At 35.8% G+C, this 27922-nt stretch overlaps 1 pseudogene; it reads left to right on the plus strand.

Moving 5' to 3' along the window:
- The first annotated feature begins 1517 nt into the window (after positions 1 to 1517).
- Positions 1518 to 27922, plus strand: part of LOC150055406 (uncharacterized) — a 31236-nt pseudogene continuing 4831 nt past the window's right edge.

Raw genomic sequence — 27922 nt, forward strand, 5'->3', positions numbered from 1 at the left:
ACAATCACAGAGACCTGATTTTATGTCCTGATGATTGACAAGATGTGCCTACTTCTGCCACATGTGTGCTGGATGAAGGAGCCATGTTTTCTTGACAGCTCATAAGCATACAAAGGACTTGGAAGCATTGGCATCTGAAAGAGCAAAGTGATGGTCAAAAAACCAGAGATATTTGAATATCATAAAGATTTTGAACATTGAGTAGAGATAGACACATAATGTTATTTAAATTAAAAATACATTTCTTCCATATTGTGTAATCACCTCCACCAATAGATTACTTTTCTGCCTAGCATGTTGGTAAGAGAAAAATGCTAAATTATGACATAAATAATATCTTTCTTTCAGCTCCCAAATATTGCTTTGCTTTTTTTTCCTTCTCTGAAAAAATCTATTTGAAATGTATGCACATATCTTCTGGCTAGTTTTATGTTATTATATTTCATGTAAATTAAATTCAAAATCAGATTGCCTAAAGGATACTTAGATTCCCTTTGAACATATAACCTGATGACATTTTCATTTTCTAAAGCATGTTTTTTTTAACCTAGTGACAAGTTATTATACACATAATAAGCAACAGCAAAGTAAATAACATTTGGAGAAGTAACAGAGGCTTTTCTTCATTATTAAAAAAATAAAACATAGCTTTCAAAAATGCCAGTTTATGAAAGGAAAGAACAAAGGAACAGATACTTTCTGAGGTATGAATACTTTCCCGAACTTTGACGTTAGGTCAAATTTGCAGAATGAAATTTTAATCACCAACAACTTTTTCCTTCTTGGTTCTTATCTCAGATTTAAGAAGTATATGATTGCAAAGAACTCAGAAAGTTATAGAAAATACGATTGCATTTTTATATTTTATGGGATTTTTTATCATTGATAATATGAGATGCCTTAGTAAAATTAGTAATTGAATGATAAAGGGTAGCTCTGCAGGGTCAGAATTTGCCTCCTTATTTCTTTCCCATGGTGGCTGCCATTCTGAGTTGCCTCTGGGGTTCAGCCACCTTGGTCCTGGTGCTTGATGCCAAGTGTAGGGGCCCCCTAGGAGAGTGTTCTGCCACCTGTACCTCTGATTGATCTCAAATTCAAAAATGAAAGCAGACATCCCCCACATCCTGGTGGGTTCTCTACAGAGTTTCCCTTATGCCTCTCAGCCTCCTCAGGAATCTCCTGGGGTGGGGATCCCTTCTCTCAGTAATCCTCTCCCATGCTTCCTTTACCCTCAGTCAGGCAGCAGTCTGCCTTGGCGGATCTGGGAACCACACAGCCTACAACAACTTCAGTATCAGAAGGCAGATTACTTTTGGGGATATGTTTTTTTATGATGGAGCTGAGGTTAGGGGCAACACCAATGTGTTGCATGGAATTCTGATCTCCTCCCAGGCCTTACTAGATACTAGAGCTAAAAGAACTTGTCTTAGGAAACAAGAAGTTCCCATCTCTTAGAAACTCCGCGGCAGGCCCTGGCTCCAGGGCTTAGGCAACCTAGAAGCATCTTCACAATTGGCATGGTTTCTGCCCTGGCAAGAGGCGTTCAGCTGCTAGTCTTAAGGGACCTGCCCAATAATCTCTTGGGAGAAATATTGAACAAGATATGGATGTTGCGGCATTCTATGATGACTACATTATGTATGAGAAAATTGGCATAAAACTGCTCCCCCAGTTCTAGGGGCCAGTCTCCCACGGCTTCCATTTCTCCCTAACTTAGAAATCACATGACTCTGCATGGGTGGAGCAGTGGCCTATTGGCAGGAAAAACAATTGGAGCTACTAAAATTAATACAGGAACAGCTTCAGAATTCCCCATTTTTGTTATCAAAAGGGTCAGGCAAATACAGGTTTCAAATACAGGTTTCTTCATGATTGCCCCCCAGTAAATATGCCCATGGGGGCCATCCAACTAGGGCTCCCAAGTCTTTCATCAATTCCTAATAAATTGTATATTTATGCTATTGAGATAAAGGATCACTTTTTTCTATAAGCAGTGGTCTTCCTTTACCTTCTCTTATAACAACCTTTTTCAGAAAAGACGCCCAGGTTAAAAACAAAGACCTCTGGAGATAAGAAGAAGTTGGTCGACCCCCCCCGTATGTCTGTATTTTTTTTTCTAGAAAGTGCACTGTAGGCATAAAATGGAGAGGAAAAGCTGGACGCAGCAAGCTCTGTAAGGCCTGGTGGTCAAGGGATGCCTTGACCCCCTTCTTGGGTTCTTGTTGATAACAGGACATGTCTGAGAGGATGTGTGGGTTCGAGTCCCACAGGCAAGACATGTTGAAATCTAAATAAGCTGTTTGGTGAGAATGTTCATCTGAGTTCATGTTCTTGTGTTAAGTGTATCTGACTGAGCCCAATTTTCTTGTTATGAGTTCTGAATCACTGTCAAAGTCTGGTTTTGCTTTCCCTTTTGCTTTAGAATGGCCTTTGCTGGCTGGCTACAGAGAATGGAAATCTCCATAGGGGAGGCGCCCACTGAGTTCAGGGCCCCATGGTCTTTCTGACACTCTGATAATTTAAGGCCGGGCATACCATCAGAAGTTTGGGGGTTACTTAAAGGTATCTGCTTCTCTGTCTTGTTCATGTTACATGTTTTTCCTAGGGTATTTTTTTTGTCCAGTTTTGTCTTTGAAATTGATACCAGTCCTAAATACGGATCCTTGTGTTTTGTGTGTGTGTGCGCGTGTGCATCTTTTGAATCTCTTGAAAACTTTGGAAAATGTATGGCCGATATTAATTTTGCACGCTTTAAGATGTTTGAGTGTGAATGTGTGTGAGCAAACATGTTCAAGATTAAACAATGGTGAGATTATACTTGAAACTACAAACAAAAAAGTGGTAGTTGATTAAATTTAAGTCTAAACTCCAAGAATAGTCAAATGCCTCAAGGGATTACTGTATTGTTTTAAAGAAGAACTACTTTAAAATCTAGTTTTGTAATGCATAGAGTGTTTACATTGTAAACATTGCATTTTGTTTAGCAAAAGGCATCAGGGAACTTGGAATTTATTTCCTTGTGTTTAAATTTGGAGATAAGTATCAGACATTTAAATGTGAATTTATCAGTTACAAAACTTTGCCTGTCTGATTTTTAGAAAGGACAGGGCTGCATTCTGTCCCTTTCTTGCAGACCGACACTGGAAATCTGATGGTAAAGTGCGTAATGTGATTAGTATTTCTTGTACTTGCCTCCTAAAATGTATTAAATTGGGGAAAAAGAGTTTTAAGAGAAATGTTTAACTAACGTGTTAAGTATTAAAAGTTTTAATGAAAATTAGAGCTGGGTTTCTGGACAAAATTTGAAAGTGAGGTTATCCTAAATGTTTGTTTCAAAAAATGAGAAAAAAGGAAAATGAGGGCTAAAAAAATTATTGTTTAATTGCTATTTCAGTTCACCCTTGTATTGCTTGTAAAAGTATCCAGTAGTTCACCATTGTAAATTTGTTTGTAAGTTTGCAGCGGGCCCACAGAAAAGAACAGCAGATCCTTATTCAGATGTAATTTTGGCCTTTACCAAGTTTCAGGTAAGATCATGCTTAGAGACTACTGTGTTAACCACCGTGTTACCTTAATTTGGAGTAAAGTGGCCTTTTAAAGGACTCCTTGATCTGAAAACTGCAGTTCTGAGCCATCCCAGGCACAGCAAAGTCCCTATGAGACTTGCCCTACCTCACTTCCCCTTGTCGGATGGAAGGACCTGATCACTAACACCTGGCAGGAGCCGGCCCCTCTGTTAACAATGGGGTAAGGGTTTTACTCATCTGTGCCATTATTACTGCTAACTCTCAAGTTTCAGGATCAGGCAATCTGCAAGTTTGTGCCACCACGAAATGTCTTCTTAGCGACACTGCTGCCAGCAGCAGCCAGCTGGCCTGTGTTCTGCCACTACCTTTAGGACCTCACCAGTACAGCCAGGACACCAACATATCCAGAAAAACCACCCTGGGTGACTTCTCTGCTGGATATGGATGCCACGGATGCTGCCTCCACACTCCCCTCAAAGCTACCTCATCCTATGTCTACCCCGGCATGGTAACCAGAAGAAACAGGAGCTGTGGAGGCCTGGAGTAATAAATTTGACCCCCAGGTATGGGACCATGATATGAATATGAACAATACAATCATAGGAAATGCAACCGTATTGTCTTCCCTCAAAGCACGTTGGGGAGGACATGGGAGCTGTGCCTTTAAAAGGGTATCATGATTTCTGTTTACCCCAAACCCATGAGAAACCCACCTAGCACTAGTCCTCTCTGGCTCACCATGCTTATTTCCATAGCAGCAGGACAGACCCGTGTTTGCTTTTTTCCTGGATGCCATCCAGCTAATGTCTTTGTGCACTGTTTGGGCCCCATCCTACAATCTTTATGAATGTCCATAAATAAAGAAAAAGGGGGAACTGTGGGACTTCCTAACTAGTGGTGTAGAAGCCCAGGTTGCTATCTGTGCCTCCGCAACTCTATGCCTTTTGGCATGTATGCTCCTGGGCACACTCAGTGACATAGGCTAATAGTCACATTCAAGGAGGTCCCTATTTGCTGCTGGTATGATGTGGCGGCCACACCTCGATATGTATTTAGTGAGCATGTTTTCTAAATTAAAGTTAGATCTGCACTTGGCGTCTGGTCTCTAGAGTCTGTGTTCCCGAGATTATTCCTGGGCTCCGTTGACATTTTACCCCAACAATATAATATGTATTGTATTATATCTATTTAATATATAACATATAAACCAGTATATATAATTTTATATGTATAATTATTTCACCCATATAAGTTTCAGTAGTTTACTTTGTATTTGATATTTACTGTCTTTATTTCTTTAGATTTGTTGTTAATCTTTGTTTCAGAAATTCACTTTCTAAATAGATAACTGAGGAAAGTGAGCTTAATCATTCTCCAAAAATCATACTTCTCTTGCTATATTTTTCTTCACTTCATATTTAAACTCCTTGGGACCTTGCAATCATTTAATAGAGATAAAGTTGAAAAATGATTGTTTTCAAAATTCTAAATGTGTTATGACTTCTAAACAGAAGTTTTAACTGTTTTTAGACCAACTTAAAAATAGTTAATTGTTCATTTGCTGAGTAGGAAAATGAAATATTTGGTAAACTATCATCATGTAAATGTCAATAGCCTCATCTGGTGACATCTAGTTATATATTTTGAAAGGAAGCATGTGATTTTTTGATAAACAAAATGGGTCAAAATTAACAACCTAAAATTGTCTAATAAAAGATTAACAAAAGTAAACAGTACATAAAAGATCTTGAAGTAAAAACAGGTAGTCTGAAAATTTTACTGGAAGGAATAAAAGATACAGTAGGGCTCCTTGACACAGGTTGAATCTTCGTTGTTGTTGTTTCTTTGTCATGGACTTGAATGTTGGGGCTGGGTGTTGTCCCTGAGCTCTTCAGCTCATGGCTACCACTCTACCCCTTGAACCACAGCATCACTTCCAGTTTTGTGGTGGTTCATTGGACATAAGAGTCTGGGACTTAGTGCCCAGGCTGGCTTTGAGCCACAATCCTCAGATCTCAGCCTCCTTAGTAGCTAGGATTACAGGTATGAGCCACCACACCACGCTGAAGCTTTCTTACTAAAGTCCCAGAAACACAACAAATCAATGAAAAAATGGCCAAATGGGACTACATTAAACTGCAAAGCTTCTGTATGGCAAAGGATATAGCTAGGAGGATAAATAGAAAGCCCATGGAGTAGAAGACCTTCATTAGTCAGACAACAAACAAGGTATATCTAAAATATACTTAGAGCACAAAAAATTGAAATCTATGAAAAACAAAACTGCAAAGAAACAACAATCCCATTAAAAGGTTGGCTGAAGATTTAAAGAGAGACTTCTCTAAAGAGGAAGTAAGAATGGCCTATAGACACATAAAGGTCTCGGGACATAAAAGAAATGCAATTCAAACAACTTTGAAATTTCACCTTAGTCCAGTTAGAATGGCCATTATTAAGCAACAGATGCTGGCGTGGATGTGGCCTAAAGGGAACACATTATTACACTGTTGGTCGTAATATAAACTTGTTCAACCATTTTGGAAAGCAGTGTAATGGTTCCTCAAAAGACTAAGCATCGAGCATCCCTATGATCCAGCAATAACACTCCTTGGCATTTACCCAAATGTCTGTAATCAAGGCCATACTAAACCTACCAGCACAACCATGTTCATTGAAGCATTATGCACCATAGCTAAGATATGAAACCAACCTAAATGCCCATCTGTAGCTGAGTGGATCGAGAAGATGGGTTTATATACTCAATGGAATTTTATGCTGCCATCAGAAAAGATGATATTGCCCCATTCATAAGGAAATGGAAAGATTTGGAAAAAAATATTAAGTAAAGTAAGCCAGACCCAAAGTAACATTGGCTCCATGGTCTCCCTCATTTGTAACAATTACTGTTATGTCTAGAATTCTCCTAACAGAGAAACACTATAGCTCAAAAACAATGTGCACATGGCCTTATAGAATGAGCCTATACAAAATGAACTCCAGGAAAGGGAAACAATAGGTGTGTTGTTTTTAATGTAGTGTGTGAAGTTATTTTTATTTATTTATATTTTTTGTGGGTCATGGGGCTTGAACTCAGCCTGGGCACTGCCCCTGAGCTCTTCAGCTCAAGGCCCTGACCTTGAGTCAAGCCCCACTTCCATTTTCTAGAAGTTAATTGGAGATAAGAGGTCCTTTTGTGCCCAAGTTGGCTTTGAACCTTGATCCTCAGATCTCAGCCTCCTGAGTAGCTAGGATTACATGCATGAGCCACCACACCTGGTATGAACTTATTTCTTTACTTGTTCCCCACCCCTCTATTAGTTTATCCCTTTTGTTTTTATATCTGACTTTGTTACATGGTGGGCGGTATATATATGTATTTATTTATTTATTTGAATCAGACAAGAGAAAGGGAAAAATAAATTGATATGACAAAAGTGAGCCAGTGTAACAGCGATATTCATGGGACAGTATCTTGGAAATGAACTTTACAACTTGGAAATCTTTGAGTGGAGGGAAAGGAGGAGAAAAACATGGAAAAGGGTAGCAATGTTCAAAAAATAATGTACTCACTACCTCATGAATATAACTGTAACCCCTCTATGCATTGCCCCAACAATAAAAATTTAAAATGATTGTTGTCAGAAGCCAGCCTGGAGCAGAAGTCATCTTAACAATAAGTAATGCTCCCACATATAAGGGAGGGAAAACATTTAACCTCTGTGTCTGGATCTGGCTTACTTCACATGTCTTTCTATTGCTTTACAAATGGCACACTATCATTCTTTTTAATGGATGGATGAGTAAAATTTTATCGTGTATATATGCTACATCAGTTATTAATCTAAAGTCCTAAATATACAGCAAACTAAAAAATTCCACCCCCTCCAATAAAAACAGCAATAGGATTAGTAACTGTTTTAATGAGTTCAAGAAATTTCTGAGAAAGAAGTAAAAATTAGATTTTACCTCTCCCCAGTTAGATTGTCCACACTTTCTTAGAGTATATCTGATCCTTCTTGTTTCATCCTTTCTGACAATCTTTCTGTTGATCAGGGCTTATTATAGGTAACTTAAATGAAACTATTCCTATGGTTGGATAGATTTGCATTCTCGTATTTTGTTTTTGTTTTTCTCATCTCTATGTTTTTCCTTATGTGTTTCCCTGTTTCACTATTTCTATGTTGAGAATTTTCTGTTTTTGTTGAAAGGCTAAGATAATGCTTTGCTTCGCTGTCTTATTAATAAGAATTCGTTAGAACTGAACTTAATATATTTTATTTCACACAATTCACAATTTTGAAAATGCTGTTTTAAATATTTTTACCCACTGATTTCACTTGTTAGACTCAAATAATTTACATTGTAAACTGTTGATTTTTTCATAGAATTGTCTGACAAGAGAAATATGTAAAAAAAGAAAAAAAACACTAATCTGTGTTAAATACTCCTATGTAACTATTTATAAAATATAGAAGCTTGCGGATTGTTTAAAATATAATAATAAATAATGATACTCTCATGTATTAAGGCTTTGTTTATTTTCATTCTAGTCATTTTATTTCAGCATTTCAGCTTTAGAGTTTATTGCCTTGTTCACTTTTACTGCCTGTTACTTACTATTGAGGCTACCAAGATTTTTCACTTATTTTTACATTGGAACACTAGAACTTTCCTTTTACATACTTTGTCAGGTGCTGTGGCACACCTTTGTAATTCTAGGAAGACAAAAATCAGAAAGATTATAATTTATTTTTGGCTTATATAATATGTTAATGAGATCCCTATCTCAAGAAAAAAGAGAGACTTACTGGTGTGCATGGGTGACTGCAGATACATAAGAGATATAGATAGAAATGTTTTATTATGAGCCAGCCCCAGGAAAACACAGGAGAATCTCTCCAAGAAAAAGGAAAAAGAGGGAAAAAATTAAATGAGGAGGATGGCTCCTGAAAATAGCTGAAATGGTAAAAGTGTACTGGCCTAGTAAGCATGAAACCCAATATTGAAACAGAACATTTGTACATATATAAAATATTTTAAATATTTTCTCTTTAAAGAAACATCAGTTTCAAATGACCTTGGTATCTCCATAGCATAGGTTGTTTTTTGTTGTTGTTATGGGAAAACTGGTTTTGTTTGGATTCTTACAGTCTCTACGCCAGCATCCAAGTTCTCCTTTTATGCTGTTTTTTTTTTTGGAGTATAAATCACAGATAAATGATGATGGCTTCATCTAGAAAACAGTTAACTTCTTTTGTTTTGCTTTAACAATATTCTATTTATAGATGCAAATTAGGGGCATTCATTTTATGCCTGAAATACATTGTTCATCAAATTTACCTGCAACAGACCATGCCTAAAGTTTAAAATGTCTCCTTTTCTCTTCACACATAGGAATCCTCCATTAAATCAGAGGAACCTTTCCAGCTATAGATCATTTAACACAATATATTTTTAATTTTGTCTACTTTTGACTAAATTGGAGGAAGTGCCTAGATAAAATTGTTCAATACCAAATAGCTACTAATAAAACCAATATTAGTAAATCACAATTTTATTGTATAAGTCAGATTGTAATGACAATTGATACCTGAAAATATGGTACCAGTTATCTTTTTCAGTCTCCACTCTCTGCAAACTAACTTGTGTATGATAACGTAACTGTTATGTTCTTTGTTATTTTTTCCCCGCACTGGTCCTGGGCACTATCTTTGGGCTTTCTCAAGGCTAGCACTCTATCACTTGAGCCACACACCACTTCTATCTTTTCCTGTGTATGTGGTATCCAGGAATCAAACCCAGGGCTTTGTGCATGCTAGGTAAGCACTCAACCACCAGGCTGTGATCCTGTTTCTGTCATATTCTTTTTAGAAATTCTGAACTACATACTAATCATTGTTGACTAACTTATTCACTTAAATGTTTGTCTAGAATACTATCAATTTTAAAGGACATCTTCCCTCTTTTTTTAAAACCGGTCTCCTACTTTGTTTTTAGAAATATCTCTAGAAATGTGTAGTCTTTTAAAATTAGTTATTTTTATTTGTTTGAAATATGAATCCTTATGTTTTTATTATTTTGTTTGAGAACAAAATTTTTTTTGTGGTTTTTTTGTTTGTTTTGTTTTGTTTTGCCAGTCCTGGGCTTGAGCTCAGGGCCTGAGCACTGTCCTTGGACTTTCCCAAGGCTAGAGCTCTACCACCTGAACCTCAGTACCACTTCCAGCTTTTTTCTATGTATGTGGTACCGAGGAATCGAACCCGGGTCTTTGTGCATGCTAGGCAAGCACTCTACCAGTAGGCCAAAGTCCCATCCCCAAAAATGTTTTTAAAATAGCATAGGATGCTTACTGAATACTGTTACTCATCATTTTGTAACAATATCCAAATCATAAACAGAAAACAATTATGTGTATATTAAATTGAACTGTTTCATGTCCCAGATAAAATGATTGAGGGCTCAATGATTTCCAAAAAGTCACAGAAAATGAAATAAACAATAAATTCCAGCTTTGTGATGGTAATTTAGTAAAACCGAAACTGTGTTAACAAGATACTTGGGCAGTGCCAAGATCTGAAAAATACTAACTGTATTAATCAATTGTTAATTGATATATCATTATTTATTTAATGACTACTCAGTACTAATCTTTTAGAGCTATATGATGAACATAATGAAGTAAGCCAGTAAATAACTTCTTTTGGTGATGCTAATATGCGTTTTGCTAAATAAAATGAGAGCATTATTCAGTCACAGTATGAATTAAAACTGATCACATTCATTGTACTCTGTCATAAGTACATTAATGAACTCTTGTATAAGATTCATAGCTATTAAAACTCATAATTTACATATGAGAGAAAGATTTTCTTAACATCCTAAAATGATTTAAAATTACCATATTATTAATGTTTGTTAGATAGACCACATTCACTATAGACTGTTACTAATAAATGCAGTAGGCATTCCTCTGAAAGAGGAATAAATCAGATCAGTAATGTCATATTCTGTCAACAAAGAACAATACATTTTTAGGAAAATGAAATGTGTTTTTTCTTTAAAAGGTAGAAAACTGTGGAAAGGTAAAGATGTGGGAATGTCTAATAAAAAATATTGGAGACTCCAATATTTGAGTACTGTTTATTAGATAATTTTCATCTTACCCTTAGGTAGCAATGAAAAAAGGTAAGAGGACTGTCCTTTGATTCTTTCAGTTTGAAATACATTTTATATCAATGGGAGGTATATTGTTGGGTCATGTATTCTACTTTTCTTCATAGACAAAATATGACATATAAATAGAACTTGTCAGGAATTTTCAGTAAAACTAGATTTTAAAAATTACTCATTATAGAAACAAGATAACAGATTAAGAATATTTTAGTAGAATTTAAGAGACTGAAAGAAAACCTATGATGGATAATTTTGATCAACAGAGCAATGATACCTATAGGACTGTAAGACAAATAATGTGAGTGACTCATCTGTGTCTAAATATTTGATGGATCAAATATATTAAAATGGAGGATTTGATCATTATGATTTTTAGGAAATGGCCAAAAGATAGCATGAAGGGTGAGGAAGCAACAATGCTTGTTATAAAATGTAAAATTTACCAAGTAAGTTCAAGGGAAGGAAAGGATCATATACTAAATTTAAAAAGATTTTTGTACTCATTCTGCTTATGAAAATTGCACAAATCAACATCATAGTTCTTCAATTTCTCAGAAACAGTAAGGCTTATTATGTTAGTTTTGGGCATTGTTTTTTTCATTTTTCAGTTAACACATCATTACATCATTATGAAGCAAGCAGAATTGGGTAACTTATAATCACTACTAGTGGAACTTGGTAAAGAAATTCTCATTCCCATTACCCTTGAATTTTTTTACTTCACCCAATTTGCAAACCCATTTTTCTGACATTGCTTGCAAAATAATCATAAGAATGCATAATTGAATATCATCTCAGCAATTCTCATGGGGAATTAAAATTATTATCATATTTCAGTATATCATTATCAATTTTTAACAAAGGTAAGTGTGATACTTAATAAAAAAATGAAGCAAGGATTTTCTAAAGAGAAAAAGTATTATTTGAATAACAGAAAAGAGTAGAGTTATGAATTTTCTCTTTGCAATTGAATAGACAAAGGTCTGTGATATTTTGCTCCCATTTTCAGCAAGATGTAATGTGGCTATATAGGAGTCTGCTTATGCCTGAATAAACATTGAGAGGCAGACTTTACTATGCAGTTTATTAAGACTCAAACAAGACACTTAATACTGTGTTCATTCAAGTATAAAAATCTATTTACTTAAGAAATACAAATATATTCTTATCTGGTTCATATGAATAAATGCAATCTCATTTACAGTGAATAAAATATTCAAGCCTACTGCTGAGAATTAATGCTCTCACTTGTTTTACTAATGAGTTGCTAATATTAGTAGAACTAATAACAAAAATGCCAAATATTTTTGTTTTCATTATGTTCATTGATCAAGTTAAAAGAAAAAACATATAATCTCCAAGTAGATAAATTTGTGAATTTTAATGAGTGTAAATCACAGGTATGTTTATTTTTCCTGTTACATTTTTGCCTGGTCTAAGGCTTGAACTTGGTACCTCACACCCCTACTCATCTACTATTTGAGCCATAACTTCATGCTGATTAATTAAGGATAAAATCTCTCAGACTTTGGGGAACAGGTATCTAGTCTGGTAGAATCATAACTTTACAAACCTATTGTTAAATCAAATGAGAATACTATATTCAAATATCTATGTTGAAAAAATAACCAGAGCCTCATGACATTATGTCTCAAAACGGGACTATTTGTTTCATGAAATACATATGACAAATTTACTTCATCATGCAAAATAACCTACAATTTGAAATGCTATTGTTGTGTAGCTACATCTGGTTGGATCTGATTAAATCAAACACTTAACTGTGTGCTTGTGTGTGTGTGTGTGTGTGTGTGTGTGTGTGTACGTGCATGCCATGTGTGTGTCACACATGTAAGGAACATTCTCTTTTCCTGAGTTGCAAACCCATCCCTGGCCGTGTGAGTTTAGGCTGATTACAATCTGTTGCTCCTCTCCGGGGCAGCAACACAGGAACGGGGAGGGACACACAGGGCCAGCCTGTAGTCCCCCGGGAGCCGAGCGAGATGGTAAGTGTCGAAGACCCAGCCCTCCCCCAATCACCGGGGAAGAAAAAACCACGCTGAGTCAGAATCAGTGTTAACCATGAAAGCGCATCAGATCTCTCTGCTGATCTCTGCTGATCTCTGATGCTCTCCGATGCTCTCCTCACTTTATTGCGTCAGACAATTAGTTATCTACTGTTAGGGTAGGAGAAGGTGGGCACTGGGAAGCTAGCCAATAGGAAGAGGGCCTCTGTGCTACCACTAAGGGTCTGGGTGGGGCTTTCAGGTACTGGGCAGGACAGGTGCAGGAAAGCGCGAGACTAGCTGCGAAACTGCGGGGGGTTCAATCGAGTCACTTACACAGAGATGCCTTAAGAGAGGTATGCAAAAGACCGAATGCCTAGGCAAAGCCCTTTAATTGCAGCTGAGCCAGAATCAGGGCTCAGAGATGGAGGCTAGGCCCCAACAACAATCCAGGACCATTCTAAAAGCTGGGTTCAGTCTTCACTGAGGTGCTTGAACCCTACCTTTTCCAAACTTGTAGGTAATTATTTAACTTCTGTTATAATTCTACCTTTATTCCTTCAACATTTCAATAATAAAACCCTTAGTATTAGATTCTCTCCATTCCTTCCATCTGACAAGTCTATTTCCCATATATGTATAAACTATATTCTTATGAGATTGTCAAATTATGTTCTATTCTCACAAATCGCTAAACATACTACCTACTAGTATAAAACTGCCAAAAAGGACAGTATCTCCTTTTCCAACTCATTTTGAAATTCTATGCAATATCTCTGCACAGACAGATAACTTAGACATTTTCCTTTTGGGGAGATTGATTGCTTCAGCCTAAGATTGATTGATTCCTAGCCTAAGGCAGCTATCATATAAAGCTCAGTTGCGTTCTGTTCCTTTATTTTTATTTCTTTAAAAAAAAAACTTTTCTCCTAACTTTATTCACATCAGTATAACTGTCCTGATTTAAAATGTTTACAGTATATGGCTTAAAACAAAAGAAGTAACAAGGAAGCCAAAGGGTAAACATCATTTCAATTTAAGAAATGCTGTTCCACTCTTGCTTAAGCTAGCTTTATAGTTATACTTTATTTTCCTATTCAATTTGAAATTTGAGCAATTTAAATATCTCCACAGAAATTACTGATGGATATAGTCTATTTGTGGAATAAATACATTTAAGTTATAATTTTGAAACATCTTCCTAACTGTGTCAATGGTCAAACATCCCTTGACAATATTTCTTTATTTCTTTGCACTGTCTCATTTTTGTATGAGTACATTTGGGCCCTGGGTCTTGAACTCTGGGACTGAGTACTGTCCCTGTGCTTTTTGTTAGCTCAATGCAAGAGCTCTACCACTTGAGCCACAGCATCACTTCCCAGCTTTTAAAGTATTTTATTGAAGATAAGAGTCTTACTGGGATTCCTGCCAGGGCTGTTTTCCAACTGCAATCCTTAGATCTCAGCCTCTTAAATAGTTAGGATTACAGGCATGAGCCAAAAGCACCCAGCTGTCAGAGACTAGTTTAAGTGTGCTTAAAGTACGTTATGTTAGAGTCAGGACAAAATCAATAACACACTTTATTATAAAGTATGCCATACAAATGCAATTTATTGAATATGCTAGTAAACTTGAAAGAGAAGAAAAACAATAGTCATACTCTTCTTCCCACTTTTTTGAAGTAAAAGAAAATATAATCTGTTAAAAGCAAGTCTCAATGGATACTTTTTTACTAATAGATACTTTTTAGTAATAGTGTGTTCTTGAATGTCTCTAATTTTGTTCAGATGTCTATAGAACCTGGAAAAGCTGTTACAGCTATTGATACATAACATAATGTTATTATTGGTCTCTCTCTCTCACTCTGTGTGTATGTGTGTATGTATATATCCATTCATATTTAAATTTTCAGAGACATTATCTGTCTTTTTTTCCCCTAATCCTGTGGCTTGAACAAAGGACCAGGACACTGCCCTTGGGCTTTCTCAAGGCTAGTGCTCTACCACTTGAGCTGCAGCACCACTTCTGGGGTTTTGTGTATATATGGTACTGAGGAATCAAACACAGGGCTTTGTGCATGTTAGGCAACCATTGTACCTTTAGGCCATGCTCGTGGCCCAACTTTAGCTGTCTTGTCTACTTTGGAGAATGTATCCTTGTTTGCTGCACTGAACTGACACTACCATACAGAAATTAATCCCCACATTGGTCTAGCAATGTTAAACATTTTTTTCCATTTGGATGATGGTAAATACACATATTAAATAAGTAGTAAGGTCTTACCTACATGGGGTTATTTATAGGATCTACTAAAGTATTTTCTAAATAAAAAAAACTTGAAAATAATGAAAACATGATTACTATAGTCCTAATATTTTGGATGTGTGTGTAAAATGTATATATGTGTATATACATATATGTTTATATATGTGGGGGAGGTGTATACTACTATATGTATATGTATATACATGCACATGCAAGCAGAACTGTATCACATTATTAAATCTATTTAAGATGATAGAGTGTAAGCAATTTAGATATGCATTCTCACGTGGGTAAAAATTTCATAAATGATCCTGTATTTAATAAGAAACATAAATGTTATATTGAATGACTTCATCAACCTGTAACAGTATCAGAGTGAGAGCAGCTAATCAGAGAATAGCACCATAGCTTGCAGTACAAGGCAACAGAACACACCCAGATCAACATCTCCAACAGTCCCTGTCATATATCATGCCTAATATTCTTCAGAATAAGAACTGTGAAGAAGATGTGGTACTTATTCACAATAGAATTCTATACTGCCATCATAAAGGATGACATCACCCCATTGAGGACTCAATATATGCATTCCCAATGCTATAGACATGGTACAGGAAATACAAACACAACTACATAGACATAAAAGCTTATGACTCTATAGACATAATATTTTATTACATAATTAATATGTATCTATGATATACAAACCCTTAGCCTAATTTGATTATGTTCTAAAAATTAATTGCCAGTGATTGTATATAGAGATTCCCTTCTTGAATACTTATTTGTTAAACACGTCATTTGAAATATGATGAAATAATCAATGTTAATAAATTCTCTAAAAATAAAACACACAAAAAAATCTCATTATATTTGTCCCAACTTTCAAATCACTGTGAGATTTTATTTTTTATTTTTTATTTTTTTTGCCAGTCCTGGGCTTGATCTCAGGGCCTGAGCACTGTCCTTGGACTTTCTCAAAGTTAGAGCTCTACCACTTGAGCCTTAGCACCACTTCCAGCTTTTTTCTATGTATGTGGTACCAAGGAATCGAACCCGGGCTTTCGTGCATGCTAGGCAAGCACTTTAACCACTAGGCCAAACTCCCGGCACCCACTGTGAGATTTTAATCAAGGGATAAACTATGTGTGTGTGTGTGTGTTGTGTGTGTGTGTGTGTCGTTAGGACACGTAGTCTTTGTTTCAAGTGTCAGTATATTTACATATTATATATGTATATATGTATGTATGTATATATATATGTATACATATGCAAGTTTAGTCAACTTTGTAAGTTTTCATTTCTTTTACTACATATTAAAGCTTAAAATGGCATGGCCAATTGTGATGACTTATACCTTCAATCCTAGTTATTTGGAGTGGAAGATCAGAAGAATCATGGTTTTAGGTTAAATGGGCAAAACGTTAACATAACTCAAAAGATCAAATAAGTGGGATGTGGTTACACATGCCTATAAAGCCCATCTATTGTTAATGATATGAGTAAGAGTAATGTGGTATGCGGTGGGCTCTGGGCAAAAAAAAGATTACCAAAAATGACTAAAGTAAATGAAGCTTAATTAAAATTAAGAACATTTTTGAATAGCAGTATAAAAAAAGGAAGTAAAAAAGGGAACAAGGGAAGCAAAGAGTATACAATGTAACTTATTTAAAAATATTTCAATAGCTTAATACTGCTGATGTATTATAATTTTTTAAATGTTATAAAATTAGTCAAAAATTTCAGTAAATATATTCATAAACTTTTTTTAAAAAGTCTCATTTTATATTCTGAAACTGAAGTGCTAAATACAAATCAATGCCCATGAGTTTAACATTTTGTGTAATTAGAACAACTCAAATGATTAAAGTTAAATTAAATTCCTTAAGACTTCTAATTCTAGATGGCAGCTAAATAAACTTACCCAAATCAACTACAACACTTGTAAAATATATCCACTATTTCATTAAACTCATTTGTTGAAAGATTATCCCAAATGCAAGTGCTAACTCAAAATTCAAACAAAATGAGCTTAATTCAATGGAGCTTTCTGTATCTATCCACATTTATTGCTGATGGAGTACAAAGGACTAGAAGATAAGCAGAAGGCAAAACTTTTGTTGAATCCAAGGGTAAAAAAATAAGAAAAAAGAACACCAGAAATGGGCAGCCATGTGAGTTAATATTATGAAAACTGTATTATTTAAAACATCAAGACATTTAAAAGTGACATACATGTAGGCATGCTCTTACTGTCATATATTTAATTTGAAGGTACAGGAAAATATCATGCAATTAATCCAGTTGTACATTAATATGCATATATTGTTAAAGAGTGCTAAAACAAAATTATAAAAACTTAAAAATGAGAACTTGTTTCTGAAGGAGTCACTCAAAACAAAGCTCTGCCCACAACAATATTCCAGAGATGCCATGAAAAGGATTTCATCTAAATTAATGAACTGAATGAGGATAAACTTTCATTTCCTCTACTCTCATTATCTGAGTTGTCTTGCACAAAATAACCCATGAGTAAGCAGAGATAATTCATACAAACCTGGAAGAAAAGGAAAAAAAGGTAAAAAAGAAGGAAAGGTAAAAAGTGAAGGAAGAGAAGAAGACAGGAAGAAAGAAAAGCAAGAAGAAAAAGAAGGAAAGAAAGGAAGGAAAGAAAGAAAAAGAAAGGGAGAAAGGTAGCAATGGACAAAGGAAGGGAGAAAGCAAAGGAGGGAGAGAAAGAAACAGAATTGCCACTTTTGAGGGTGAAAAATGCATGCATTAAAAACATAAAAATGTATAAGTGAAAAACCATAAAAGCATATGTAAAGGTATTCAACAAATAAACACTGTCAAATAAAAAGTACAAAATTTGAAAGACCTTCAAAACAATCAACTCTCACAAAATCTCACAAAAGATAAAAAAGAAATAGCTATACTAAAACTGACTAGTCTAGTAGTGACAGAGAGGCAACAGCAAGAAAGTAAGACCAAATTGGAGAATTCAATATTTTTAAATATGTTCGCTTTAAAAATTGTCAAGTGTTATTTACCATAGCAAAGATATGGAACCAACCCATATGCCCCTCATTAGATGATTGGATCAAGAAGATGTGGTATTTATAAACAATGGAATTCTATGCTGCCATCAGAAAGAACGACATTGCCCTAATTGTAAGGAAATGGAAAGACTTGGAAAAAATCAGATTAAGTGAAGTAAGCCAGACCCAAGAACATAGGCTCAATGGTTTCTCTCATTTGTAATAATTAGTATAAATGTAGGACTCCTCTAGGAGAGGGTCACAATATCTCAAAACCTAGATATATAAGGCCGGAGAGGAAGAGGCTAAATGAGAGGATCTCCAGGATATGGAAACAAGAACCTTATCTTGTGTGATTGTTCTTTTTTTTTTTTTTTTTTTTTTGCCAGTCCTGGGCTTGAGCTCAGGGCCTGAGCACTGTCCTTGGACTTTCTCAAGGCTAGAGCTCTACCACTTGAGCCTCAGCAACACTTCCAGCTTTTTTCTATGTATGTGGTACCAAGGAATCGAACCTGGGTCTTCGTGCATGCTAGGCAAGCACTCTACCATTAGGCCAAACTCCCGGCCCAGTGGTGATTGTTGTTCTTAATGGACTACGTTATTTCTCTTCTCTTTTGTTGCCCTTTGGTTAATCTCACATTGTTACAGTATCTGACTTTGTTACCTGGCACATTGTATATTAGTTTATTTGAAATAGAAAAAGGAAGAGGGAAAACAAGATGTTTGGGAGGGAGTGGGGGAGAGGGAAATGGGGACAAAAACATGAGAAGGGGTATCATTGTGTGAGAAGTAATGCACCTACTATCTGGTGAAGATAACTGTAACCCTTCTATACATTACAATAAAAAAGAGAGAAAAAATATCAAGTGTTGCTAAAATAAACCAATTGTTACTATAATATTGAATGTAAAGTTATTGATGCACTTTGGTAAGCTTGTTCTACAACGTATACAGAGTATTTTGGAAAAATCACCTTTTTTTTTTTTTGCCAGTCCTTTGCTTTGAACTCAGGGCCTAAGCACTGTCTTTGGGCTTTCTCAAGGCTAGAGCTCCACCACTTGAGTTCCAGCACCACTTCCACCTTTTTTCTATGTATGTGGTACCGAGGAATTGAACCCGATCTTTCTGCATGCTGGGCAAGCACTCTACAACTAGGCCAAACTCCCTGCCCCTACAATTTTTAAGAACAGAAAGAAAGGCTAGAGTAATGAGCCAGTTTGTGAGAACATTTACCTAATCAGTTTGTGGCCCTGGTTTCAATTCCCAAAGCCATGAGGACAAGAAAGAATTTAAAAAAAGGCTGATTACACCTGAGCATAATGGATCCAGGTAGCAACACCGTCAACCTTGAGTGCTGTGGGCGTCATCAAGGTTATGATGTGTGGTCATCAAGATTATGATATAGGGTCACTTCAATCTGGGTTCCAGGTTTCCTAGTCAGTGTCTACTTTACCAGGATCCAGTACTGCAATCCCAGGGCCACAGTCGATGAGGGTCACATGATGATCCGGAGGCGAACAAGGCCAAACTTCCTGGTGAATTTGTTGCAGGGCTTTAAGGGAAGCTAGGAGTTCGTAATCATCAAACCCAGTTAATACATCCTCTGATTGACTAGGAATAGTCAATCATAATTCAAACATAATTTCAAAGGGGGTCAATCCCATTTTTTCTTTTTCTTTTTTTATTTTTATTAATAGGAGTTACATTATATTAACAAGATAGAAGATGCATTACTTCACAGACACTGATACCCTTCTCATATTTTTGTCCCCATTTCCTTCCCACCACTCCCTCACCTCATCTTGTTTTTCCCCCTTCGCTATCCTATTTCAAGTAATCATATTTGCATATATATAATATAACATATAACAAGATAAGATATGCAACAGTATGAAATAACCAAGGGACAACAAAAGAGATGAGAAATAACATAGTAAATTAAGAACAATACTCACACATTGTTTCCATAGCCTGGAGGTCATTTCATTTAGCCACATATTCTTCATCCAATTATCTACCAAGGGGTATCTGTGTTGATTCCTAGTCTTTACTATGGTAAACAGTGCTACAGTGAACTTCACTGTGCTAGTGGCTTTACTATGTCTTTGTTTCTGGACTATTGGGTAAATGCCAACTAGTGGAATTGCTGGATCATAGGAGAGCTCTGTTTAGTCTTTTGAGGAATCACCATACTGCTTTCCACAGTGGTTGAACGAGTTTACAAACCACCACCAGTGTAGTAGTGATCTCTTCTGGCCATATCTCCGCCAGCATTGATTGTTATCAGATTTCTTGATAATGGCCATTCTAACTGGAGTGAGGCAGAATCTTAGAGTTGTTTTGATTTGCATTTCTTTTATGGCCAGAGATGTCAAGCATTTCTTCATGTGTCTATAGGCCATTGTTATTTCTTCTTCAGAGAAGTTTCTCTTTAACTCTTTGGCCCATCTATTTGTTTTGTTGATTCTTTCTATAGTTTTTTTGGACTCTAATTTATTTAATTCTGCTTTGATTTTTAATAATTTTCTTTCTTCTACTGGAATTGGGGTTGGTTTGTTGCTCTTTTTCCAAGAGTTTAAGGTGCACCATTAAATGGTTGATTTTCAATTTTTCCTATTTGTTAATGTAGGCAGTCAGAGCTATAAATTTTTCTCTGAGTACTGCCTTTTCTTTATCCCAAAGGTGTTGGGAGCCAGAGTGGAATCAAACTGTACCTTGACTTGCATCAGACGATGGCTTTATTGCCTTATTGTTTTCTGGCCCTATTCTATGTAAATGACCTGAGAATTACCATATGAATGTAACACCTGGAGGTTCCCTGGGTCTGGAGGAGGGAAAAAGCGGGAGTGAAAAATAAACGCGGCAGTCTTTACCTGGACTGCGGACATCCCGGACCCGGTGTGTCTGTCTCTCTTCTATTTCTTCCTAGTCCTTGCCCCCGATTTCAGGAACCCCAATCTGCGAACCCTGGTTTGCTGCCGGTTGGCCCCGGCACAAAGGAGCTGGTATTTTGTGTGCTCCTTTTTGTTAAATATCGTAAACTGTTGAATTTCTGTTCTGATCTCCTTGATGAGCCATTGGTGATTCAACAATGTATTGTTAAATCTCCATGAGTTATAGGCTTTTTGTTGGTGGAGATTGAGCTTCAGTTCCAATTTGATACCCTTGTGATCTGAGAGAATGCAGGGAATAATTTCAGTATTTCTGAATCTGCACAAATTAGCTTTATGCCATAAATGTGTTCTGTTTTAGAAAATATTCCATGTGCTGCTGGAAAAAAAAGATATATTTTGATGTTGCTGGGTGGAAGAATCTGCAGATGTCTGTAAGACTATAAGATGTCTGTAAGTCTATAAGACTGTTCAATTCTGAGGATTCTCTGTTGAGTTTTTGCCTGGTAGATATATCCATAGGTGAGAGTGGTGTGTTAAAGTCACCAACAATCACTATGTTTGAGTCTATGTGTAGTTTTAGTGAAAGTAAAGTTTGCTTGATGATGTTTGGTGCTCCAACATTAGGTGTATAGATATTTAGGATGGTTATATTCTTCTGGAGTAGAGTTCCCATTATTAGTATGTAATAAGCTCCTTTGCCTCTTCTCACTAATTTTAGTTTGAAGTCTATTTTATCTGATAGGAGGATGGCAACTCCAGCCTGTTTATGGGGGCTATTAGCTTGATAGATTTTATTCCAACTTCTCAGTTTCAAAATACATTTGTTTTAGGGGGCAAGATGTGTCTCTTGAAGACAGAAGAACAATGGATCTTGCTTTTTTATTAAACTAGACAGTCTATGGTGCTTAATTGGAGAGTTAAGTAAATTGATATTGAGGATTAGGATTGAGAAATATAAGTTCCTACCATTTTTTTAAAATTTCATTAACATCTGTGGCTTTTAAGTTTTTGTGGTAATTAGCTGGTTTGGTTGCAACCTTTCCTTGGAATGGAAGGTTTTTATTATTCCCCCAGTTATGAATGAGAGCTTAGATGGGTACAGTATTCTTGGTTGGTAGTTGTTTGTGTTCAGGGCATGGCATACGTCCTTCCAAGCTCTTCTTGTTTGCATGGTCTCTGCTGAGAAATCTGTGGTTATTCTGTTCAGGTAGGTTGATGAGTGAACAAAACAGTATCTAGAAGGCTAATTACATCATTAGTATTGTCAGAAAAATCGAGCATTTTTGGTTCTCAAGTTATACAAATCACTAATAGAAAAGGGCCAATAGTGAAAGGGCTGGTTACCAGCCCCATTAGGGGGCCCTGCAGCACTCAGGGTCAGGAGAGTTGAATCTGCCAGCCCTGTGGTAGCTACTCTGTTAGTTCTCCCTCGGGTCCCAGCTGCTGGCCTTTCCACAGCTGATGCCTCCCTCCCCTCATCTGGTAATAGTGGTGGCTTAGCCACAGCATTCTCAGGCATTGTTGTTGGTTGGTAAGGGGATCGGGGAATCAAATTTTCCTCAACGTCACTCTGCAAAACAGGGTAGAAAGTTGCTGAGGCTGAGGTTTTAGTTTCACTTTGCCCTGTTTTATCCGGGCAGTCTTGCACAGCCAGGATTCTTTTCTGTGATTGCTCCTGAGAAGTTAACAAGTGTTTTAGCCAAGATGAAAGGCTTTTGTCTAGATCTTGCCAGACTTGAATATATGGAATTTGGTCCGGGGGCCACCTGCTCCTGGAAGGAAAATCACATTCTTTACTTTATAGATGGTGGCAAGATCAAAAGTTCCTTCAAGTCGCCATCCAATTGTGAATCTTCATTCTAGGACTCATCGTTTCTAGCTTATTTGTAACCTAGTGTTTTCCTAATGTTTTGTTTATTGTATTTCTCTCTCTTTTTTCTCTCTTACTAAGGGTTTGTTCATTGCACAATATTTGTAATCTCCACTCTTTGCACATATGGGATGCATAATATTTATGAAAGTTGAAAATCTCTTCATCAGTGACCCAGCATTTTCACTAACATTATACAACACAAAAAAATCTCAAAAATTTCAAAACACATTGGATAGACAATAAAAAATATCCTTAGGAGAGTAGCTGATAAGATATTTGGAAAAATATGTATATCCACAAGTGGAAGTGATATCATGACATTAGTGTATTTGTTATTTAGTGGAGATATAAAAATAGTTTGCTAATAGCCATCCACATATATGCATGCAATTTTTATAGTTATATTGAGCAAACTAAAAGCATACTTCCAATCCTTAAATGTAAAAACAGAGAAACAAACTTTAAAAAATTTAGTTAAAGCAATGCAAAAGTTATGAATCTCAGTAGTTTTGTATGTCAGCCTACTAAAACTCCTTCATTTAAAAGGAAAGGTGGTGGCAGAGAGGTAGGACGATGATGCAACAGTGGCAGCTCAGGCATTGCAACTTTCAGGCTTTTAGGAGCAATGAAATCCATATTAACCGTCCGTACAAAACACATGCATGGTACATGCAGGTGACATGTACATTCCATATGTTATTGCATAAGGAATATGTTAAACATTATTTTGAAAACACTCACTATAGAAAAGGTGATTTACAATTTATTCAGGACCTATTATATGTTTTTGAAAAGTCAATTCAATGTAAAAGGAAATTGGGGAGAAGAAAATTAAAAATCATTTGGCATGAATGCTGAAAGAAATACGACTTTTCACAAAATGATGCTTAATCTTGATTTTCTATGCTTCATATAATGCAGAGTAATCAAGGCCAAGTGTTCTGGAACCAATTGAAATGTGAATTCTCACCCCTTTCTTGTGTAATTGATTTTAAAAATTGCAAGGTTGCTAATCTTCCTTTCTCTTGTGAAGAATTAGATCAATAATTGTATGTATGACTTAAGATAGTGCGAGAATCTATGCGTAAAAGTGCCAAAAGTTCACATAGTGGCTTTTCCTCTAATAATTGCCCATAAGTACTGAATCACTGTGTCTATTAGTACTGCTTGTCACTGCTCCTATAAGTATTGCAGAGTTGCTTCATAATTAAAGGAACTTAATTTTAATTATTATAATGCACAACAGATGGAGAATTAATTACCTTTAATAACCTTTCTCTGATGTTTTTCAATTAATATTTTTATAACCTTTGGTTTCATGACTAAGACTAGGGGATGTTTTTGAATATCAGTGGTATTTTACAATTTTTTGTCAGAAAAATAACATGTGTAATTTGGAGATGGCAGATTGCTTCAAATATCAAAGTGACAAAATTATGGCAAATACAATTAAAATATTAATAGTTAATATTTATGTTCAAACTGAAATTATTAGGACACTTTAAGTAATACATAATATGAAAAATATAACTTACAGGGCTGAGAGTATGGCCTAGTGGTAGAGTGCTTGCCTGGCATTCAAGAAGACCTGGTTTGATTCCTTAGTACCACACACACAGAAAAAGCAGGAACTGGTGCTATGGCTCAAGTAGTAGAGAACTATCTTTGAGAAGAAAAGCCCAAGGAGCCCAAGGACAGTTCCCAGACCCTGATTTTAAGGCCCAGGACTGGCAAAAAAGTAGAAATATATACATATATTTTTATGTGTGTGTGAATATATATATAAATGTATCCTATACATTTATTGTTTCAGGGCCTAATCTGTAATGAATCCAATTTTTAAATTTGTTTTCAACAGATGAGCTAAGTCAAGCTTTTCTTGTACTCTTTCTCCTTCTGAAAAGAGGGACACATTCCCTGTCTAATTTTTCCTTCGTCTCCTATTAAATACTAACTATATTACATACTTGATCTCTTCTTTGCAGCTCTGAATACTGCATACTATTCATAATTTGGCATCATTATTTTTTATTTTATTCTTATTTTTATTTTTTGCCAGTCCTGGGGACTTAACTCAGGGCCTGAGCATTGTCCTTGGGCTTTCTCAAGGCTAGCGTTCTACCATTTGGGCTACAGCACCATTTCCAGCTTTTTCTATGTATGTGGTACCAAGGAATGGAACCTGGATCTTCTTACATGCTAGTCAAGCACTCTACCACTAGGCCAAACTCCTGGTCCCTGCCATCATTATTTTTACATACTTCTGATACAATTATATTTGCAACCAGACCTACAGAAAGCTTAAGAACAGGATTAGATCATTTCAGATAATCTTGCTGGTAAGAAATAACCCTGTCTTTGAATTTTTACCCCAAAGTAGGCAGTGGCTGTCAAGGGAAAGAAATAGAAGTCTTTCTTTCAAGATCAGATGGTGGTAGGTTGCCAGTTGACAGTCCTGAGGAATATTCTCTTCCTTGACCCACAGATTGACTATGTATTCTGATCTGTTAGTCTTTTACTTTTAAATTATCATTACCTTTCTGGACTTTTTTTTTTTTTTGCCAGTCCTGGGCCTTGAGCTCAGGGCCTGAGCACTGTCCTTGGACTTTCTCAAGGCTAGAACTCTACCACTTGAGCCACAGCACCACTTCTGGCTTTTTTCTGTGCATGTAGTACTGAGAAATTCAAACTGGGGCTTCGTGCATGCTAGGCAAGCATTTTATCACTAGGCGAAACTCCCGGCCCCCTTTCTGGACTTCTTAACCTTACACTACCCTCTTTGAATATAGGGCTTAGTTTTGAAACCGTCTATACCTCATTATTTAAAAATCCACAGCGTTTATTTAAAGCAAATGTATAATTAAATAATAAATAATCAAATATTTGTTAGACACTGTGGTAACTTCTTTCTCTTGGGCTAGATGCTTTGTTGTCTTTCAGCATATCATTCTATTCCACTTACCCTAACCCATCTCTCTCCAATTGTCCCTCCCATACTTTGCTTATTCCAAATCTGACAATTGAGTAGTTCATTCCAACTTCTGTGTTACTATAATTTTCTTGGCACTTGTTTTTTCAAATAAGGTTCTCCATTTCTGAAGACATAAACTTTTATATTATTCCTTAACATTTTTATTTTTAATTACAAATTAACTAAAGACAAAATAAGAAATAGAAAAGTGCATGAGATATAACAAATATTTTAAATATTTAATGAGTAATATTTTTCCTAAAGAGCAAAAGTCATGAATCAAGTATTTAAGATCACAGAAGAAAGGGACAATCAAACCATAATTATAATGATAAAAAATGTAGAAGAGAACCACAAATACATAAATAGGGATAAAAGATGCAAAGCACAGATTCCATTCCCTAATTTAAGCTTTAAGCACTTAGCTGATATTGCATTGTAAAAACTTAAAAAAAAAATGGGCCGGGAGTTTGGCCTAGTCATAGAGTGCATGCCTAGCATGCACAAAGACCCGGGTTTAATTCCTTGGTACCACATACATAGAAAAAAGCTGGAACTGGTGCTGAGGCTCAAGAGGTAGAGCTCTAGCCTTGAGAAAGTCCAAGGACAGTTCTCAGGCGCTGAGCTCAAGCCCAGGACTGGCCAACCCCCCCCCCCCCAAAAAAAAAAACTGGGCCTAGTAAGCTTATGTCTATAATCTTAAGTATTCAGGAGTCTTAGTCTGAAACCTGCTTAGGCAGAAACATAAAAAAATACTCTAATATCCAAATTAACTAGCAAAATGTCTGGCTGGAGATGTGGCTCAAATGGTAGAACACCAGCTATGATCCAGCAAGCCAGGGAGAGTGTAAGGCACTGAGTTCATAGCCCTAAAACCTGCCAAACAAAACAAAACAAACAAAAATTCACTAACACAATAAAATTAACAATAAGAAGTCAAAAGGGAATGAAATACCTTGGCATTACTGAATAAATGAATATTGGGCATTCTAGTAAGACCAAGAACTTTGAAGATTTGGGTGAGAAAAGGCTACTTTCTGACAAACTACAATTTCTACCAATGGACAAAAGCTAAAGGCCTTTCAAATACAAGTAGGATGAATATGCTCAGGAATGTGAATTAAATGCAATATATAAAAAATGCACTCTGTTAAATGTTTTAATGAAACCCATTATTTTGTATTATTCAGGTACACAAAGGAAAACAGTGGAAAGGAGCATATATTTGCAAACAAAAGATGAGTGATGCAAAAATGAAGAATAGTAAACACTGAGAAATTTAAATATTTTTGAATAAAGACTTAATTTACACTGAATTAAATCATGACAATATCAGGGATGAGATGGGTAAAATTAAAGTGCTTCAAGTTTCTTTATATGTATGAGTATAGACTCAGAATATTTTTAAAGTGAGAAATTTGTGCTTTCATCTAGGATTCTCCTCACAGATCACAATAACTCAAAAGCTATGGCCATATGTGATGAGGCTAAGCAAAATGAACTCTAGGATATAGAAACAAGTGGTTTATCTTTGTGATTGTTGTTCTTAATATATTATGTGAAGTTATTCCTTTTCTCTTTTTGTTCCCCTTGTTGTTTATCTCATATTGTTACTCTAACTTTGTTACCTGATATATTGCATACACATTTATTTGTTTATTTGAAATAAGGACAGGAAGGGGATAAACAAGATGATTGAGAAGAGGTAGGGAGAGGGAATGTGGAAGAAAAACATGAGAAGGGGTATCAATATTCAAGATATACCCACTATGTGACAAATGTAACTGTATCCCCTCTATACGTTACAGTGACAACAAAATAAAATTTCAAAAAATATTTTCTTTACTTAATCAAGGAAAGAATGAAATGAAATTTGATTTCTAAAGATTTATGTGAAATAGTAAATGCAGAATAATTAATGTGAAAGTTGTTGGTAGAAAGTCAAAATATATCAAAGTGGATGTAGGCATCTAAATATAAATTATAAATATTGATTTAATAAGAGTATATAACCAGGCATTCCTGTCCAATATGAAAAGATACTTTTAAATAAGCATCATTTCCAAAGAACTGAAATTTTAAAATGCTCACAAATTGATAAGTGACAAACTATTGAAGTTTGTTGTTGTTGTTTGTCAATTGTGGAGCTTGAACTATGGGCCTGGGCACTGCCCC

The sequence above is a fragment of the Megascapheus bottae genome, chromosome 13 (genome assembly GCF_031878675.1).
Source record: "Megascapheus bottae isolate mThoBot1 chromosome 13, mThoBot2.hap1, whole genome shotgun sequence".
Lineage (NCBI taxonomy): Eukaryota > Metazoa > Chordata > Mammalia > Rodentia > Geomyidae > Megascapheus > Megascapheus bottae.